General features: G+C 34.9%; 1 pseudogene; it reads right to left on the bottom strand.

Annotated features, from left to right (window-relative positions):
* Nucleotides 1-200: 200 nt before the first annotated feature.
* On the bottom strand, nucleotides 201-948 carry LOC105867119 (large ribosomal subunit protein uL30 pseudogene; annotated as a pseudogene).
* Nucleotides 949-20,711: the final 19,763 nt, after the last annotated feature.

Raw genomic sequence — 20,711 nt, 5'->3', positions numbered from 1 at the left:
CCTGAATTAGCATTTACAGCCTTAACATCAACAGTATTTACACTTTGTTTATTTTAAGCTATTATAGATGATGAGTCTTTCAAGGAAAAGTCAGGTGTGAGAATTCTTTACAGCTTGTGGAGGGATGATTTTTTTTCCAACTTGAAAGCAGTGACTGTTTATTAACTGACCAGATTGCAAAAATAATCATGGGAGAAACCTTAGTTCATTCTTCTACTAAGCCTGTTGATGTGGTCTTCCCTGTGGCCAGCATCTCCTCCTTTTACACAATGGGTTGTCTTTTTCTTCATTCCACCCCGTGGAGATGATAACTTGAAGGGCCACAGAAAGTTATTTGCTACTTTGAGGCATTTCTCAACAGTATAGATCTCACGAATCAGATCTTCCATGCAGATGGTACTGTATTTACCCAGATATCGAGCAGTCAAAGTGCTGTCTGTCAACGTAGTTCCCTTCCTACTGATCTTGCCATAATCATGCTTGTCAATTAGTTCATTTACTGACTTCAGGTTTGGGTACCCCCATGCAATATATGGGGCTACTGTCCTCCACAGGCTAGATGAAGGCTTGTTGAGCTTAACAAAGGTTCCATTGAAGATCTGGCGAAGGCAAAGAAGCTGCAGCACCTTTCGGACCTTTGGGCTCACACCGATTGACAGCTCTGATCCTGATGACAAATGCCAACTTGGGTTCTGCAGGTGCACAGAAGTTGCCGGCTTTTCTTTCCATCCTAGCCATTGGAATCTCGGTTCTGTACATCTGCCTGTATTCCTGATGATAGTGCTTAGCTTTTCCATAGATAAGCTTCCGCCTTGCCTTTCAAAGCAGCTTTTGGACAAACTTCTTTCTCAGGCGTTTGATCTTCAGCTCTCCAAAATCTCTTCACTTTCTCTTAAGGGTTTCTGGAACAGCAGGAACCTTCTTTTTCTTCTCTCGGACACCTTCCATGGTTCCAGCTGGAAAAGAGCTGATCCTTTGTCAGGTTTATCTATGTATTCAATGGTGGTAGGTCCCTCCCTCCACACTGCTCCAAGAGTTCTTTTTAAAAACCAGCAGGTCATTCATTGAAGGTGACTCCTCTGTCTCCAGGCTCTCCAGATTTCCTCTTCGGACAAGGTGTTTCTCTTCTTCTATGCCTAGCCAGGGTCACACTACAAGCCACAGGCCAACTCGTCAGAGTACCAGGAGCTCACATCTGGATACAAGACTCTTCCAGGAGGGCAAGGCCGGAAAGTGACCCTAGGGCTCAACACGGGGCTACATAGAGGAGGTGCCTACTGTTTGTCAAAGTCACTTATTCAACAAGTGTTTATTGAGCACCTACTATGTGCTGGGCTCTGTGCTAGGCTTCTGGCATGTAGGGGACTTCAAACCAGGAAGATTCCTGCCCTCAGGGAGTCCATAGTTCACTGGGGTGGGGTCAGAGTGGGGCAGACCTTCCCCACTTCCCCAGGGAATGCACGGGGTGGCTTCAGCTAAGAGCCACAAGGACCCTCCACATGTGGGGTTGAGAGAGAGGTTCAGAGCAGGCACCCAAACAACAAAGAGCTGGCCCTGAGCCGGCCAGGGATAGTGTTGCTGAGGGAACCTCAGGCCTGGAGGTGGGAGCGGCAGGAACAGGCCAGGCAAGGTTGCTCCTGCGGACCTCGGGGTGTCCCCGGGGAAGGTTCTGGATTTTATTTCAATCCCAACAAGGGGCTCGCCATATTGTTCCCTTTACGGTGGCAAACGAGGCCCAGAAATGGCCAGCGTGTCGCCCGCGGCTGTCCGGCTGCTGGAGCTCAGCGCTGCTGGCCGGGCCTGCTCTCATCACCGCGCAGGGAGCCCGTCTCCATCCCTGGCCGCAGTTCTATATTTCTAAGCCCAGGCACTAGATATGCAAGAAGATAAGCCTTCAGATCATTCCAGCCCCCAGCCTTTGTGCTGCCCCATTCAAGCCCTGCCTACACTGCAGATCTGTGAACAAACTAAATGCTTTCAGCCACTATGTGTCAGAGTGGTTGATTATGCACCAATTGATAACTAGAAAAAGCTATTGAACTTCCGATATATTAATTTATTGTTTGTGTCTCAAAAAAAAAAAGCCATAAGATCACTTTGGAAAACCAATGAGCCCCATGAGATACATAGATTATGTGGGAAACTCATAGGGAAATGAAGAGGAAGGAACTGGCATATGCTGTCATACAAACCACTTCTCACTACTTTCCACCCAAATTATATCCTAAATATTTGACATACTATGTGAAAAAGTTTATTTCAGTCTATTTTTGTAAACCACAAAGTTAGGTACAAACTGTGCATAACTGTACTAAACATCAAAACAGGGACATGTTAGGAGGGCTCAAACTTCAGTTGCAGCTCAGGATTGTTAAGGACACACCCAAGAGAGAAATAAGTCAAAAGAGATGCATAAGGGCAAATCTTGGAAAATAAAGCTAGTAGGACTTGTAAAGATATTGAAGCTGGTTCACAGAATGTGGAGCCAGCCAAAGAAATTGAGATGGAGTGGCCATATAAATTCAAGGGAAAGTACTATTTTGTGATGTTGTGGAAGCCGGTAGATGTGAGCAACTTAGTACTGCTTTTATGTTGAGGTAATAGAAATGTCCATTGGATTTTGTCAACTTGATCTTTACAAGAACAATTTCAGTAGAGTGCTGGGGCGATAAGCCAGAATAGAATTAATGGCACAAAATTGGGGAGTGTAATGTGAGCAATCTAACAAAGAAATCCCTTTGATTTCTGGGATAGTTCGATTGAAAATCTAGATATATCTTTCTTTACTGTGTTGTGTCTTTTTCCATGCACCTCTACATCAGATTTGGAAATGAATAAAGAGAGGAAATTAAAAATAGTGAGAGAGAAACAGAGGAGTAAAACAGAACCGGAAAGGTACTGCTAATAATTTACATATTCTCATAACTTGAGCAGATGAAAAGCCCCTCTCCCCAAAATAGAAGCACTACTTCTTTCTCTCAGCTCAAGCACTAAATACTCCATACTGCAATTCTGCATTTATCAGCAGAGCATTTACTTAATCTTCTTAAGCAAATTTAGCTGGGCAATCTCTTTTGAAGTTCAAGTTAGTCCTTTCAATATTCAAGGGAATAAAAAGGTTTTTTAAAGACTGGCCATCCATATTGGAATGTATATATACTTATTAAAAATCACAGAATGTCATTGTATAGCTAATGGCATCATCTGTGATTGCAGAATGGCAATTGCATCGTGTGAAGATTTTAAAGTAAGGCATTCTGCAAGCCCATGCCAAAATATATAAATCGTTTTTGCACAAAATGTTGAATGGATTCAAACTTGATAGATTTAGGTTTATGTTTCTGATGGATTATTCAACCTAACCCTATTTAATCTAACTCCTGTGTAGTGTTTGAATGTGATCACATGCAGTGATTTCTAGAATATGTCATATACCTCTTCCTAGCCCCACTCCCACTGTCCCTTATACCTAAATGCCAACTCCACACAGTTCCAAATCCTTAGCACAGTGTACTAGAGTCCCAAGGACTGTTCCAGTTTTATGTCCTGTCACTGCACGTTTTACATTTTCCAGTGCTTGCAGTCCCTTATTTGTATCCTCAGTAGTAAAGTGCAGCTTTCTCTTTTGCAACATGTGTCACAGAGCCTTACTCTTTAAAAATGCTCCACAAAAAAACCCCAAAAAGTTATGTAGTTTTAAAAAAGATATATTACTTATTATATCTTTTTCCTGAAAATGCATACTGCATATCAACAAATAAAGTTTCCAAAAAGCTTAAATTAACACTACCCACAATTTTTAGACTATGAACGTTCCAAAATACTTCTTAACTTTGGAAAATGCAGATTTAGCAGTACCGCCCCCCCCCAAATTAGAAAACAGTTATCTCATGCATCAATATTTAAATTGTCAAATGTCACTCAGAACAAGTCTTTTCAATATTACTTTAAAAGAGCTATTAGATGGAGTTATTTTGAGCAGATTACAAAAGTACACCAAGGAGATATTTGTAAAAGTCTCCATAATATGCAAATAGACACCCATGGCTTCAGTTAACACCTTCAGTAAGAATACCAAATACAAATTCAAAACTGTGCTGTGTCTCAGGTAAATTAGACTGTAAGTGGAAATATGTGCTCTAGAAAACCATGTTTGAGGACAAAGAAAAAGGGATCAGGATGATGGGAGGACGTTGATGTTGGAGTTGGCTTTGAAGCATATTAATAAAATTACTTAATTAAATGTAAGTAGAATAAAGAAATATTGGAAAATTATGATATTATTTATACATGAGGCAAATATATATAAAAATTAATGAAATCAAAAATATAAATAAATATCTGATTTTTCCCTCTATATCTCTCTAAAGTTTTATATTTAAATTGACTGAAATATTTATATATGAATGTATGCCTTAGTGTGAGTATTTCTCATTGGGATAATGGGGGATTGACTTATATTAGTACTTATGCAGTAGACTTCAATATTCACTACCATTGTGAAATTCTCTCTGAACTCCTTTCCTCCTTTTCTTTGTCTCTCTACTTGGACTCCTGAGTTTTATGTATCTATAGGAGTAAAGATCACTGAGCTTTGCATGTCTCTTCCCTACCTAACCAATTTCTTAGGTTTAATATATGTTTAGACCTATCTACTGGGAGGACAAGCATGGTGTTTCACTAGACTATTTATTCCCAAGGATTACTATAATGCCTGGCATAATGCTCAAGGAATGTATCTTAAATTAATTAATGATATTACTTTTTAAATTAACTAATTGTTTAACCGCGGCTTTCCTTTTCTTCTTTTGTTGCAAATCAGGTTGAGTGCATACACGATTTATTTAGTAAGTCAGTTCACATGCTAAAGACTTTGAAATTCCTAAGATGAAAGGTAGTATAAAAAAGCTTTGTAGATGAGAATAATCATTTATCCTACAAACTTTAGTTCTTTTGATACATCCCAGTTTCTGAGAAATCATACGAATGATTTTTTTCTTTGTTATCAGTAAAAGTCTGAGCCTGTGAAGGATATGATTTTTTTTTATTTCTATGAAAATATTTTTTGCCACAAACTCAGTTTTGTAAACATATTATATTCTCTCAGTTTCTCAATAGAAATTACTAAAAACTTGCCAATTTATTGTTTTCTATTTTCAATTTAGTAAATTTCAAAATAATTAATTACTAAAAATTGGTTGAGGTTAATAAAAACATTAGCCTTTTTTATTCTGTCAATTTGTATGTTATAAAGGTTATGATTAAGATTTTAGCATGGAAAGAGCTGTGGTAACAGTACTAACCAATAATTTGTGTAATTTATGAGCTTGATTCAGACATTGAATTTAGTGACTATAAAGGGAAAATAAAGCTCAGAGAAATATTGTAAATGGTCTGTTCATGGTCTGTATAAATCAGCCAGGTATAAAGCATTATACATATTTAAACTTTTACAATGTAACTAGCACTATTATCTAATAACATGGTCATAAAATTGCATACTTTTCTTGAATTCAAATATAAAATCTACTAAAAAATTTACAATTCATTGGGTAAATTGGGAAAGCAAATAACAAAGCAATTTCCATAAATTTCACCACATTAAAATATAGCATAATTTTTATTTAGATTGTTAATTTTACACAAGATATAATTTTATTGCTTAAGCACAACTTTGCTGAATTTTAAATGTCCTTATTGACTAATACTTTTTACAACACTAGGAACTTTGCCTCAAATCTTCAATTATTTTATTTTAGTTCATCAATAACATAATTATAGTCATCTAATATTTCAAAGTATTTCTTTCCCAATAACTGATTTATACTTTAATTTAGTGTTTTCAATTCTCTTGAAAACAATAACTGTAAATAATTAGTATTCATAACCCTTAGCTAAGAGTCAGGCAATAAAGACACTGAGGTTTCCATCAGAATTTAATTAAATTTAGCAAGTTATAGCTTGGTGCTTCTCAGCGCATAAAAAAGAGTTGACAAATATCATCTTAATTACTTCCTCTCTCCCCTCCATAATGATTCATTTGCTACAAAACCAAATTTCCAAGTATCAGACATTAAATTTTGACCTAAATTTATTAAAATTTATATTGTCTTGTAATATTTTCCTTGTTATTGGTACACAAGAATGAGGAGGGGGACCCAGAGGGTCACTCCTTTGTCCCTCACTCCTCTGAAATTGTATTATTTTATTCTTTTGTGAAGTTATCTATCTTTTTGTGTATGATGCAGCCCCCAGGTGTCATTGCCTTGACACCTGGTCTGTGTTCTTCCAAAAACAAAACAAAATACTGTGTTTTACCAACAGATTGTAGTATCAATTTCCTTAGACACACTCAGTTGACATCTGTGACATTGTGGAGAAAGAAAAAAATGTGTTCCACAATTACATGTTAATAAGCCCTTAGTATTTCTTTTCTATTTATGTAAAATAGACTTTAAATTGTAGACTTCTAACTGAAGGCCAGGTCTTCAATATTCAATAGAGCAGCAGCTCCCTCTATAGGAGACTTGGAACTATTATAATATATGCTGATCTGCTAATCCAGAGTAGGCAAAGGAGATTTTTTTCTAAGCATCTTAAGTAATCATTTTCTTCAGCTATTCACTGGTTTATTTTTAACAATATATATATTTAAAGTCAGTTTCATTTTAAAATTGAATTGAAGGAAGGAGGAAGAGAGGGAGGGAGAGAGAGAGAGAGAGAGAGAGAGAGAGAGAGAGAGAGAAGGAATAATAGTGTGTGGACTAATGCTAAAGTTTTTAGAAAAATTTCATATTTGTAGCCCCAAAAAGAATGTCTGTGCAATATATTTCAACCTGCCTAGTGTTGATTTATTGCTCAAAATTATGTTTCAGTGTATACTGATAATGAGCAAGCTAAAACTTCATTTATATACATGTTCAGACGAAGAAACTATATACAAATATAAGAATGCTAGATACCAAAGAATGCAAATATCTTTTAAATGGATTTAGATGTCAGAGTATTTTGGTAAATGTGACTTACACATCTTAGACAAATGAGAAAATGAAATTGTGAATTACAGAAAAGGTTAAATGCACAAATAGTCACCTTTAGAAATGCAATATGACATTTCCAACTTACACATATAAGATAAAAATTTTGAGATTACTATCAAATAATAATTTTACTGAACAAAATTAATTGTGTAATTAGCATATGTTTCTTATTTGACACATTGGCAATAAAATGTCAATAATGGTTGTTCCCTTATATTAGTCAGTCATTCTGAAATCTTGCATGGCAATTTTACTGTCTTGATAAGTAGTGCAGAAGCCCAGCTCAATTCAGGACAGCATAGTTCAAATTATTATTACTTTCAAATGACCGAGGTTCTAAAGAATGAGAATTTTTGTATTATAATATTATGCTGTATTACTCACAGCATATTACAGCTATATTACTCACAGTAATTTTACTTTACCAGAAGGTCAAGGGATTCTATAAAATAGTACTAGTAACTTGAATTATGTATTCAGCCTCTTAATGCAGCTTAAGTACCTTGTGAATGTCCATGCATGATATCATTTCACAATTATCTCAATTCAGGTACCGATTGCTCCCTCTTTCATTATCTTAATAAGTAAATAGATGATGAGTTAGTCCCACCTCATTTTGAGTTCAGTTTGTTTGCTTCAAAATAAGTACAAATAAAAATTAAATATACTTCCAGGAATTTATTCATTCCCCCTACATTTTTCTAGTTTATGGGTGGAGGTTTTTGTAGTATTCATGAATGATATTTTGTATTTCTGTGGTATCAGTTGTAATGTCTCCTTTTACATTTCTTATTGAGCTTATTTGAATCCTTTCTCTTCTATTTCTGCTTAATCTGGCTAGTGGTCCAATGATTTTATCTTTTCAAAGAATGAAATTTTGTTACATTGGTTTTTTGTATTGTTTTTTTTTTAGTTTCCATTCATTTAGTTCTTCTCTGAGCTTTGATATTTCTTTTCTTTCACTGGCTTTGGGTTTGGTTTGCTCTTCCTTTTTTAGTTCCTTGAGATGTGACATTAGGATGTGAATTTGTGATCTTTTTGTCTTTGTGATGTAGGCATTTAAGGCTATGAACTTTCCCATTAGTACTGCTTTTGCTATATCCCACAGATTCTGATAGCTTGTCTCCCTTTTGTTGTTCAATTTGTGGAATCTTTTGATTTCCATCTTAATTTCATTATTGATCCAAAGATTGTCCACCAGCGGGTTGTTTAATTTCCATGACTTTGTGTAGATTTGTGTGGTTTTCTTTGGAATTGATTTCCAGTTTTATTCCACTATGGTCTGAAAAAAGGCATGGTATGATTTCAATTTTCTTGAATTTGCTGAGACATGTTTTTTGGCCTAAGATATGATCAATTTTGGAGAATGTCCCATGTGCTGATGAGAAGAGTGTATATACAGTAGGTTGGGGGTAGAATGTTCTGTAAATGTTTGCCAGGCACATTTGTTCTAGAGGTCCATGTAAGTCCAGTGTTTTTTTTATTGATTTTCTTCTTCAATGATCTGTCTAGCTCTGTCACTGGGGTGTTGCAGTCCCCAGCAATTACAATGCTACTGTTTATTTCTTTGCTTCAATCTCGTAGAATTTGCTTTATAAATCTGGGAGCTTCTATGTTAGGTGCATATATATTTAGGTTTGTTATGTCTTCTTATTGAATAACTCTCTTTACTATTATATAATGACTATCTTTGTCTTTTTTTTTTTTACCATTTTTGATTTAAAATTTATTTTAGCTGTCATCAATTTGCCTTTATATGCCTGTGTTGTGATCACTGTCTGCCCTTTATTTGCAAACATCCATGGCAGTGATAAGACATGGAAAAGAAGTGTATAATTTCTATGGTTTTTTTCTCAACTTTCCTTAACTGTGCACATGTGTGGATATGAATTAACAAGTATTTCTTTATGGTCAAATATTTTAGCTTCTTGAAAACAGTTTATATAGGCTTTTCTAAGAGAAACAATAAAATGATCCTTTGAATTATGCAAGTTTATTGTTTCTAAAACATTTCTGCCAAGTAACACTAATCACAGAAGAGAATGATCATATTCCCCTGGCAAGCAAAGGGTGATTACACGTAAGAGCTCACCAGCAGACTACAATATTTTTGAAGTTACACATGTTATCAAAAAGACTTTATGTTTTATTTAATAAAATGTCTATATGTGTTTTAATTTAAAAGCATAAAATTATTTACAGTTAAATTATTCGCTTTTCTTCCCCCCATGGCTTCAAGTAGAATGAACATTGACAGAAGATGTATCATACTTATCTCTTGAGCTTTGTGTCCATTTGCCATTTCCTGAGATGTGTCTACAGAGCTCCAATTTGAGAAGCATGACCAAAATAACAATTCTTCTTTGAACCTTAATTCATCCCCTAATAAACGGACTCATAAATTAGTTTAAAGTTTGCATTTGACTTTTAGAATGCCTTTCTAAAGCCTTCCATATTCTACCTTTAGAAATTGTATATTCTGAAGTACATAGCAAAGCTTTTACCTCTAAATAGGAATAAACTTGACCCAAATAGCTTTACAATATAGTCCCAGATTTCCTATTACTTGCTATATACTGCAGAAGGATAATCCTATATAATGCATGAAATCATGTACTCCTTTCAAAAAGTAGGGACAGGGGATAAAGTATTCTATCAAGCTGCCTCTATTGTAGAACAACAATAATAAAAAGTTCTCCTGACAGACCTCTTCAGAAAATCCTTAACAAAAAACATCATTTGGGTCCAAAGCAATGTGACTGCTTAGATAATTCTATCTTTAGCATGTACACCAACCAGTTCTTCAGGAACATATAAAGATGATGTGGATGTTTAAGAGTTTGAAGAGACAGTCAAAATCAATCTTACAGCAAATACTGAAATAGTGCTGATATTAATGAAACATCAAATCAATCAAGTTTTATTATAACCTTTTAGTGATTACAATGATGATTATATCATTTTGATAGCACCCCAACACCAGTAGTATAGCCATTATTTGATGACTTTAGGTCTTTTCCTCACTTAAGCTAAATAGCATAAATAAAACAAAGATGATATAATTGTAGGAAATGCAGACTCTGAGAACTATTTTGAATGATGCAGGAATGAAGACAGGGCGTGTTTCTTTAACCACATTGAGACACAAATGGTCATAGCCTTAGAATTGCAAACTAAGAGTAAGATGAACAACGTGGAATCATTTCACAATTTCTCAGAACAGATTGTTTTAACCAAGATTTTTAGTCAAGTAGACATGAAACAACTTAAATACCCAAAGAAAGCAGTTAGAGAAAGCACGTGTAAATAAACCGGGCAGTAACTTGGATTTAAAGCCAACGAAAAGCCAAGTATCCATTCCCCAAGGCATGCATTTACACAGATGGGGATAATAGTGGGAAAGGGAATAAGTATGGAGTGAAGCAATTTGAACATATGGCATTCTTAAAGGTTCATATGAATTGGAGAGCAGGGAGCATTTGGGCTGTAAAGGATGCTAACAGATCACCAACTTAATTGGCAGGCTAATGGGATATCTTTGAACAAAGGAGCTGTGATCATTATACCTACCGGATATTGTGCATGATAAACAAATAATTTTGTAATGCATTGAGATGTCTATTTCTTTTTTGTGGAAGAGGAGAATGGAATTAAGTCCCAATAAGCTCTGATACTAAAGAACATTATCATTCAGTGCTGAGGGAAAGTGATACAGCATTTCTCACTCCCTTACCCTATGGTGATCGAACTCTACCCGACAGAAGATTATAAACAGAAAGAAGCTTGTGAGTCATCAGAAAGAAGGTTATGGATTATGCGCAGCATACTTTGCTTTAGCATGCGTGTTCAAAGTTTACCACTACTTGCAAGTGTGGATGGAGGTGAAGCTAGTATTTGTTGGCTGTCTACTATGTACAAGGTTCTCTAGACATGACAATCTTATTTAAGCCTGAAAATAACCTTACAGTAGAGATATTATTACTGAAATTTTGTAGATAAAACAACTGAGACTTAGAGAGAGAGATTAATTTACCCCAAGATCCTCATCGAATAAGCATGAAAACATAAATTTGAACTCTTTCAAGGCTCTCCTTTCTTCTACATCCTTATCCTTAACAAATAAAATTTGTGGGCCACTCATGTTCATTCCTCACTCTTATGCACATGACATTTACTTTGTTCACTAAGACAAAACATGGCCTTAGAATTACACTTTTAAGTGTGCATTACTGTCACCTCTGCTACAATTGACAATTTTTGCTACATGAAATTCATTTATCAAGTAGAGGAAACAAACAATAATCTAGCTTTGGAAGTTGAAGTTTTTGGACAATGATATGTGGTTTTAAAGGGAAAAAAATCTTAGGCACCAAAAAGAACTTATGAGTGTAACTTTTCTGGTCTCTTCTATGTTACTTACATGTTTTGTTTCTCATTTATTACAATTCAATCAGTATTTGGTACATCTACTTTCTTTCAAATTTGCATCTAACTTTTTTGAGATTCCATGGTGTTATAATTAACTTCAACTAATCATATTAGCTTAGTGTGTTTCTTTACACAGAGGCAAATAAATTTTCCATGAAGCATGGAAAGGCAAATAAAGCTTCAGAGACTGTCACTTGCATGGTCTTCTCCCTAGGGCCTGGGTTTTTGATGTGGTCAGACGTGGGAGCTTTTATAAATTTGTAATTTTTATTATCTTTCTCATTATAAATATTAACTTGAATTTTTAAGTTTGGTTTTGTTATTGAAGATTCATCTTCTTAAATGAGGGCTCTCAAAATTGTAGAAGACTCGAGCCCTACAAAATCTGAGTATTCCTTCTTCTACTAGTAATAAAACAGCAGTTACCTTATAACTGACATGATTTAGTTTGAGAGTCCAGTTTCCATGTTTTTTGTATCTTTTTGTCCACTTAAAAGTTATAAGATTGAATGAGAAAAATTGTGTCCACTACGGCAGTTAAAAATAATGTGGAGTATGCTTTGAATTTATTCTTGCTAACTATGATTGATTGACATAATATGAATATTAAAGGAAATTATTGCTACTTTTTTGATAGTGGAATGAAAGTAAAATTAGAAGGATCAAGATATACCATTTAAAATACTGAGAATATTTTATGAAACATACCCTAATCCCTAACTGTACATACTGGCTCGAGATTTATTTGTGTATTTATTTCCTGATTTTCTATTTTCTTCATGAATACATAAGCACTATGAGGAGAGGGAACTCTGTATGCTTGTCCTCCAGATTATCTCCACCATTTAGAACAGGGCCTGGCACATGGTAAATGTGAAATAAATATTTGATGACTGACTGATTGACTGAATAAATGAATGGCATGTGTTTAGAACCCCAAAATATACTAATTAGTGGAAGTCATTGCTATAAAAGAAACCAATTGATCAAGCTGAGTCTTCCAGAAGTATTCACGCATTCACAAAATTATACTAATTTTTACTCAACACTCATCATTTCTATACACCAAGTTTCAGCCAGATGTTATTTAAAGTATCTGAATTATAGACCCTTCAAAGCTGGGTTTGTAATGGAAATGCTGACAGCCACTTAACCAGATAATAGCACCGGTTCACTTGGCGTGTATATATAGTGTCACTGCTAATATGGCTGTGCCATCTGTTCTATCTGAGAGTAGTAAAAGATTTGAGCTTCAAACAACTGTTTTTTTAAAAAAAACAACTGCTGGATAAATTGGATCCTAAAAGGTGAAGTGATAAAATGTCACTTTAGTGCTTTAATTACATTGCTTTGGCAACTACCTAAGCACGAAAAGTGTCCCATGAAAGAGATGATTGGAAAATGGCATGTCACCTTGAAACCCATCAGGCATTTATGTTTACAATTCTTTTCCTACTAGGCAAAGTAGGAGAACATTTTTCACTCCTTATGATTTTCTTTTAACAGCTTACTAGTGCAGGTGTGTGGTCAACAATGTATGGTGAAAATATGTTTTTTGGTTTTTTTTTTTTAACATATTTTTTAACTGCTTGATGCCTCTGTCTCTGTTGACTCTTAACTTGAAGAGAAAGATCAGAGAAACTCCAGATGGCCATCACAAACTCTGCAGGAATGACTTTCTCTAATTAGTGACACTAGACAAGTATTTTTTTATTTTTTTGTGTTTTGTTCCCCCCCACCACCCCAGAATGTAGGCTTCACAGATACCAGAAATTACCAGAATTAATTCTTGAAACCTGTGTTACCAGAGGCAGGCAGCTTGGATGAATTCCCTTAATGCCTTTCAGCTGAATGCTTGGGCGAACCATTCATTTACCCTTACAACCCCTAGATGTTTGATAACAGAAAAATAGGACAAGAAATACACCCACTGGAAAACCTCAGAAGTCACAGGGCAAGAATCCCTATTCTTGTGCTGTAATCCTAGCACTCTGGGAGGCCGAGGCGGGCGGATTGCTCAAGGTCAGGAGTTCGAAACCAGCCTGAGCAAGAGCGAGACCCCGTCTCTACTATAAATAGAAAGAAATTAATTGGCCAACTAATATAGAGAGAAAAAATTAGCTGGGCATGGTGGCATATGCCTGTAGTCCCAGCTACTTGGGAGGCTGAGGCAGAAGGATTACTTGAGCCCAGGAGTTTGAGGTTGCTGTGAGCTAGGCTGACGCCACAGCACTCACTCTAGCCTGGACAACAAAGTGAGACTCTGTCTCAAAAAAAAAAAAAAAAAGAATCCCCATTCACTTCAAATAGCTGTTGAGTATCAGATGGACATAGGCTTCTTCTGCTACAATAGTGATGTTTGTCCAGTTGAGATGACCAATACATGTAGCCAGAGATGGGATACCCATTTTGGGTGAGCACTTCTGGTGTCTTCTCACAATCTGTTTATAGCTTTCAGGATAGCCTAAACTTGACCCTCATTAAAAACATCTCTACCTCCTGCTATAGGTATTCAACTCTGTTCTTTTACTCCTTGTTTCTCACAGTATTTTAGGAACCAGTATCATGGCAAGTGTTTGAGTGTCTTTTGTTCTTTCTTACCTTTCACTAATTTCTCACCCTCCAAATCTGCACTCTGAAAATTGCAAAGTGAAGCTCACTGTAGAGCAAATAAAGGCAGGAAGAAACAGATGAAGAAGAGTTCACAATGTTGCGGAACATGTGCCAGTTTTGAACATTTTCATAGCATCATGTGCCATTTTTAAACTCTTTTGTAGCTTATTCATGTCTGTAGTAGAGAGAGGAAACAAGCATTAAATGTTATGTACAATGTTAATTAAAATACAAATTACAGGAATAATCAGAAAGTGTTATTTTCATGTCAGTCATTAAGTCATTTATTCATATGATATTTATTTCACACTTAGCATGCTCTAGGATCTGTTGTAAATTATGAAGATACTCTGGAGAGCAGGCAGGCAGAGTTCATTTTTTTCATAGGACTTATATACTTGTGAATAAAATAGAAGATCAATGAATAAATAGACAAAGCATACGACAAAATGTATGGTTGGAGATTAGGGTATGTTTTATAAAATATTGTCAATGTTTTAAATAGTGTATTTTGATCCTTCTAATCTATATTTATCCCACTGTCAATTGAAATTCATATAATTAAATGAAATAGATAATGTATAGTGGTAAAGCAGTATTTGTCTGGCAAAGTGGTATGTTGTTCTAGAAAAAGTATTATTTGGGGATTATGTATGTAGTTTGGTGTTCAATTCTTGGCTTACTGCTAATTGTGTAGCTTTGGGAAAGTTACTTTACTTCTCCAGTGATCAGTTTTGCCACCTGCAAAACTATGCTAATAATAGAACTTCCTGTGGGTTATCAAAAGTAAAGGAAGAAATGCACATATAGATTATTCAAAAAAGTGTCTGCCATGGAGCAAGCATTCAGTAAAACTCAGATTTTTTTATAGTGTTTAACAAGCAAAATACCTTTCCCTCAAAAAACCTCCACAATAAATGTTTGATATTACTGGCCAAAACATTTTTATTCTCATAGTAATAATTAGTTTTACAAATAATTTGAAGTCAAACTTTTTTTCTTCAGCTACTGTAGTGGTACAGTTAAGCTGACATAAGCCAGCACCAATTGCAATGACAGTGTATGAACTTTCTGTGAGCCTTTCTCTCTCTCTCTTTTTTTTTTTTTTCTGTCAGGAGTCATCCCCCTGCTAACACTTGAATCAGATTCTGAAGGAATAATCTTATCAAGAATCTGCTCAAGGAAATACTGGTGAATAGTGCAGCAGCACACCAAACTTTACTTTAACTTTGAAATGCCTGATGGCCAAACATATGGTCTTTCATATTTGAAGATACCCCATTTTAGAGGGAGAGCTATTGTCCCTGAATTTTAGCAATTTAAAGTGTTGCTTTTGTTATCTGTAGCAACTTTTAAGTTTCTTATTTCAGAGCTATTACCAGAGACAACTTGACCAGATAGGAAGTTCTCTGATGTCTTGAATCCTTAAATTTGTTGCCTCATGAAGCAGTTTCAAAAATGGAAACGAAGGCATAATATCATTCATCGGCAGCAGATCTAATATCTGAACTGTCTTCCATCTGCCAAAACTAGAGAAACTCATCATTATCCAAACTCAGTCCCGAGAATGGCCCATTTATACATTTTGCCGTTATAGCTATTTCATAATTATCCTTACACTTTTAGACAATAATTATAAAGGAATAGGGAAAGGGATTGGTAATGAGAAAAATATCACAGCAGTCTCAGTTAACATAGAAAAAAAGAAAGAGAAAGGTTGGAGAATGCATGGAACATGAAGAAATGCTACATGAAATCCTGGAATTTATCAGTATTCTCTCTTAATGTAAACATGCAAGAGTTTGGAAATTATTTCTATGATAACTAGATTCCACATATATGGTCTCTAGGATTGACTAAGGTTTTGTATGTGACAATACTTATCCTTGCCTTCAGAGTTCCCAGGTGAACTGAGCAGTAACTTGCACAAAATGCCACCTGTCACAGCCTTTCAGACCAACTAGTAAAGGAAGATTCTGGGAAACTCACTTAAGCATGTGCACATATACATACACACATTAAAATCTGACTGTTATTTTATCATGTTTTTCTGCTATTGCTTCATTTTATAGTCATCCTTTTACTCTCACAACATTTTATAATTTTAATAAAAAATAATATAAATAATAAAATAATAAATAATAATATAAATTTTTAATAATTTTAAAGATTTCTTCACTTGATTACATATATATTTATCTATACATGAGAAATTAAATTCAAAAGATATAATAGCTATATAATGATTTTCCTCCTATTCCTATTATCTGGCCATCCAGTTACTTTCTATCAAGGCAAACAGTATTCATAGTATCTTATGTTTAATTGCTCTAACATATATGCAATACAGGTTTCAAACATAAGTATACATATGTTTGAACATTTATTCTATATCTTTGTACATTTTATATATTTATACATATATATTTCTTTCTCAGAAAAGATAATATACTCTAAACACTTCTCTGCACCATTCTTTGTACCACCAAAAGTTTTATAGATATAAAAAATATATCTTGTTCTAAAAATAGCATTCCATTGTTTCCTGGCTTTCATATTTCTGTTGAAAAATCAACTCTCAATTTAATTATTGTTTATTTGAAGGTTACATATCTTTTCATATATCTTCTTTAATGTTTCCTCTTTATATTTGATTTTAAGCAATTAGATGATGATATCCTTTTTAAAGAAAATTTCATATATTTATCATGCATTGGGTTTATATTTTGCTGAAGCTATACTGTGCTCACTTTTCCAGGTTCTTTCATCTCTGGACCTTGGCCCTTTATGTTCTAGCCAGTCCAGTCAAGGCAGTGTCCATGCTTTAATGATCTTGATGCCAGTTTTCTTTTATGCAGCCTTACTGCCTACTAAAATCTCTGAGCCACAGCTCTCTGCTTAGTCTCTCAGTCACAATATTACAGGGGTACAAATGCTTTTGGTTACATGTATTGATTTTGTTATGCTTGAGTCATGGTTATAAGTGTGCCCATCACCCAGATAATGTTCATTGTACCTGTTAGGTAGGTTTTTACCCAACCCCTCCTCCCCCTCCCCCTACTTGATTTCCACTGGGTTTTACTTCTATTTGTACATATGTGTGCTCATCGGTTAGTTCCAATTTAATAGAGAGTGCATGTGGTGTTTGCTTTTTCATTCTTTAGATTTTTCACTTAGGATATGGTCTCTGGTTCCACCCAAATTGTGGCAAAGGCTTTCATTCACCCTTTTTCATGGCTGCGTAATATTCCATATTATAAATATACAACATTTTGTTAATCCACCCATGAATTGATGGGCACTTGGATTGATTCTACATCTTTGCAATGTGAATTGTGCTGCAATAAACATTCACATGCAGGTATCTTTTTGATAAAATGACTTCTTTTCAACAGTAGTGGGATTGCTGGATCCAATGGTAGGTCTACTTTTAGTTCTTTGAGGAATCTCCACACTGTTTCACATAGATGTTGTACTAATTTTCAGTCCCACCAACAGTGTATAAGTGCTCTTTTTCTCTCTGCATCTATGACAGCATCTATTGTTTTTGGCCTTTTTAATAAAAGCCATTCTAACTGGGATAAGGTAATATATCATTGTGGTTTTAATTTGTATTTCTCTGATGATTAGACACTTTGAGCAGTTTTTCATATGTTTGTTGCCTGTTTGTCTATCTTCCTTTGAAAAGCTTCTGTTCCTGTTTTTGACCCATTTTTTAATGGGGTTGTTTGATGTTTTCTTGCTGATTTGCTTGAGGTCTATGTAGATTCTGATTATTATCCCTTTATTTGATGTATGACTTATGGATATTTTCTTCCATTCTATAGATTGTCAATTTGCTCTGTTGATTATTTCCTTAGCTGTACAGAAGCTTTTTAATTTAATCAATTCCCATTTATTTATTTTTCTTGTTGCTATGATTGCCATTTGGGCTCTTCTTTATAAATTCTTTGCCTAGGCCAATATCCACAAGAGTTTTCCCAAAATTTCCCTCTAGAATTCTTATGATTTCATGCCTTACATTGAAATCTTTTATCCATCTTGAATTAATTTTTGTGAGTGGTAGTAGATATGGATCCTGGTTCATTCTTCTGCATGTGACTATCCAATTTTACCAGCATCATTGATTGAATAGGCTTGTTTTCCCCAGTGTATATTGTTGTCTACTTTGTCAAGGATCAGTTGGCTGTATGTGGATGGCTTTATATCTGGGTTCTCTATTCTGTTTCATTGGTCTATGCCTCTATTTTTGTGTCAATACCATGCTGTTTGGTTGCTATAGCCTTGTAATATAGTTTGAAGTCTGGTAATAATGATGCCTCCAAATTTGTTCATTTTGCTTAATATTGCTTTGGCTATTAGGGCTCTTTCCTGGATCCAAATGAAGCATAGAATTATTTTTTTCTAGATATGTGAAATATGACATTGGTATTGTGATGGGGATTGCATTGAATCTGTAAATCACTTCAGGTAGTATGGACATGTTAACAATGTTGATTCTACTGATCCATGCTGATCCATGAGCATGATATGTTTTTCCATTTGTTTGTATCATCTGCAATTTCTTTCCTCAGTGTTTCATCATTCTCTTTATAGATATCTTTCTCCTCCTTGGTTAAGTATATTATATTTTCTTTGCAGCTATTATGAATGATATTGAGTCTTTGATTTGACTCTCAGCTTAATTGTTATTGGTGTATAATGCTACTGATTTGTGTACATTGATTTTGTAACCTGAGACTTTGCTGGATTTATTTATCAATTCCAGGACTATGTTGGTGAGGTGTTTGGGGTTTTCTAGATATAAGATCATGTCACCAGCAAAAAGCAATAGTTTGACTTCTCTTTCCCCATTTGGGTACCCTTTATTTCTTTCTCTTGCCTGATTACTCTGGCTAGGACTGCCCACACTATGTTGAACAGAAGTGGTGACATTGGGCTCCCTTTCCCGATGTCACTTTTCTTGCACTCTTACTTTTCAAACTCCTCAAGCTTTCACCACATGCTCTGTTTTCAAGTGAACATAGGCTAAGACACTTAAAATCAGGTTTAGCCAGCTTCTCTGGGGCTTTGTGCTGACGCTTTAGAAAATTCTTCTGGGCACTGTTGTTTACGCAAAGCGCTGCTGTCATTCCCTCTGAATGCTGTCCTATCCATTGGTCACTAAGATTTAAGCAGAAAGTTTACTGAAAGGTAATTGGGCAAAAATCCTCTGGTAAGGATAACTTCCTGAAATGACCTATGTGCACACATGAAGAAATTAAAATACTAAACTAATTGACATTTTCATAACAATTTAAACTTCTTATTCAGTAGAATAGAATATTAATTTAAAATATAGAATTTAAGGTTTAAATGTTAATTTTATGTATAGAAGTTTAAGATTTGAATGTTGATTTTATACTATAAATTGTCTAGAATATGTGAAATTTAAATGCAGGTGAATCTTGCTTTAGGGATTGTCCCAGAAATGATTCCTGTGAAAGTAACCAGGTATTCACATTTGGATGGGGGGGGATTAAAGCTGAAACTTCACCCCTTTCTACAGTCCCTTACATATTTAGACTACTTTTTAGAAGCACTTTCCAAGTCCCCGATAAGCCTGGATACATGTAAATTTTACAGAGGATGACAAAGTAGCTAAAGCTTGGATCTCTGATATGGCATTAACCATATTATTATTTCAAATCATTGTCAAAATTTTGTATTTCAAATTAAGCAAAATTTTGCATTAAGGACCATATATTGTCAGATATTGTTTCCACAACCTCATATCCTTTTTAAACTCTTAGAGATTTCCAAGCTATTTAAAGTAGGGGTCCCTAACCTTTTAAAGTCACAACTCCTTGGAATTCTGGTGATACATACATAAACTTTCTCAGAATAACATTATTAAATGCATAGAATGAAATACATATGAGCACAAAGGAGCCACTTAAATGAAAAATGATTTATAAAGTATTAAACCTGTACTATAAGGATACATCTGTTTTTATTAATGCTTTCCATAACAGTATCTATTGGGAAGTCTAATAACTACAGCAGTTTTGAAGTCATTATAGTTATAAAGGATGTTTTAAGAGATCTGTAACAACTATAATATGATTATAATAACATCTAATTGACTTTTATTGGTGAAAAAAATCATACTTATTGCTAACACTACTGTGGCTTATTACTAAGTCATGATAAAAGAAAGAGATAAATTTTAATTAGACTTTAGTGAATTTTTTTTTTCTTTATGTTTCCAAATTTGTGGATCTTCTGAATTCTATCCACAGAACCCTTGGGCTTCTGTGGACACCAGATTAACCCCTGATTTAAAGGGAAACTATTTCTAGGATCCTCCTAATGCATTAGAAGCATAATGAATGCTACTTACTAAAGATAAACCATTAGGATTTTTTTGAATCTATAATGCTCTATCCTTCAAACACTATAGCCACTTTGTTTCTCCTGTGAGGCCATAACTATGTACCAGTCTGTATCTGCTAGTTTGGTTTGAACAGACTCCTCTTAGGCCCTGTATCAGATCCCTACTGCTTTGTTAACCCCAGAAACCCTCTGTCCCCTAAGATCTCCCATAGGAAAGGATGGAAGAGAGGAGAGGAAGTTTCCACAATTGTAGAT

This window comes from Microcebus murinus, chromosome X (assembly GCF_040939455.1).
Source record: "Microcebus murinus isolate Inina chromosome X, M.murinus_Inina_mat1.0, whole genome shotgun sequence".
Lineage (NCBI taxonomy): Eukaryota > Metazoa > Chordata > Mammalia > Primates > Cheirogaleidae > Microcebus > Microcebus murinus.
Note: the sequence above shows the minus strand (reverse complement) of the source record. Positions and strands in the feature narration are given on the sequence as shown.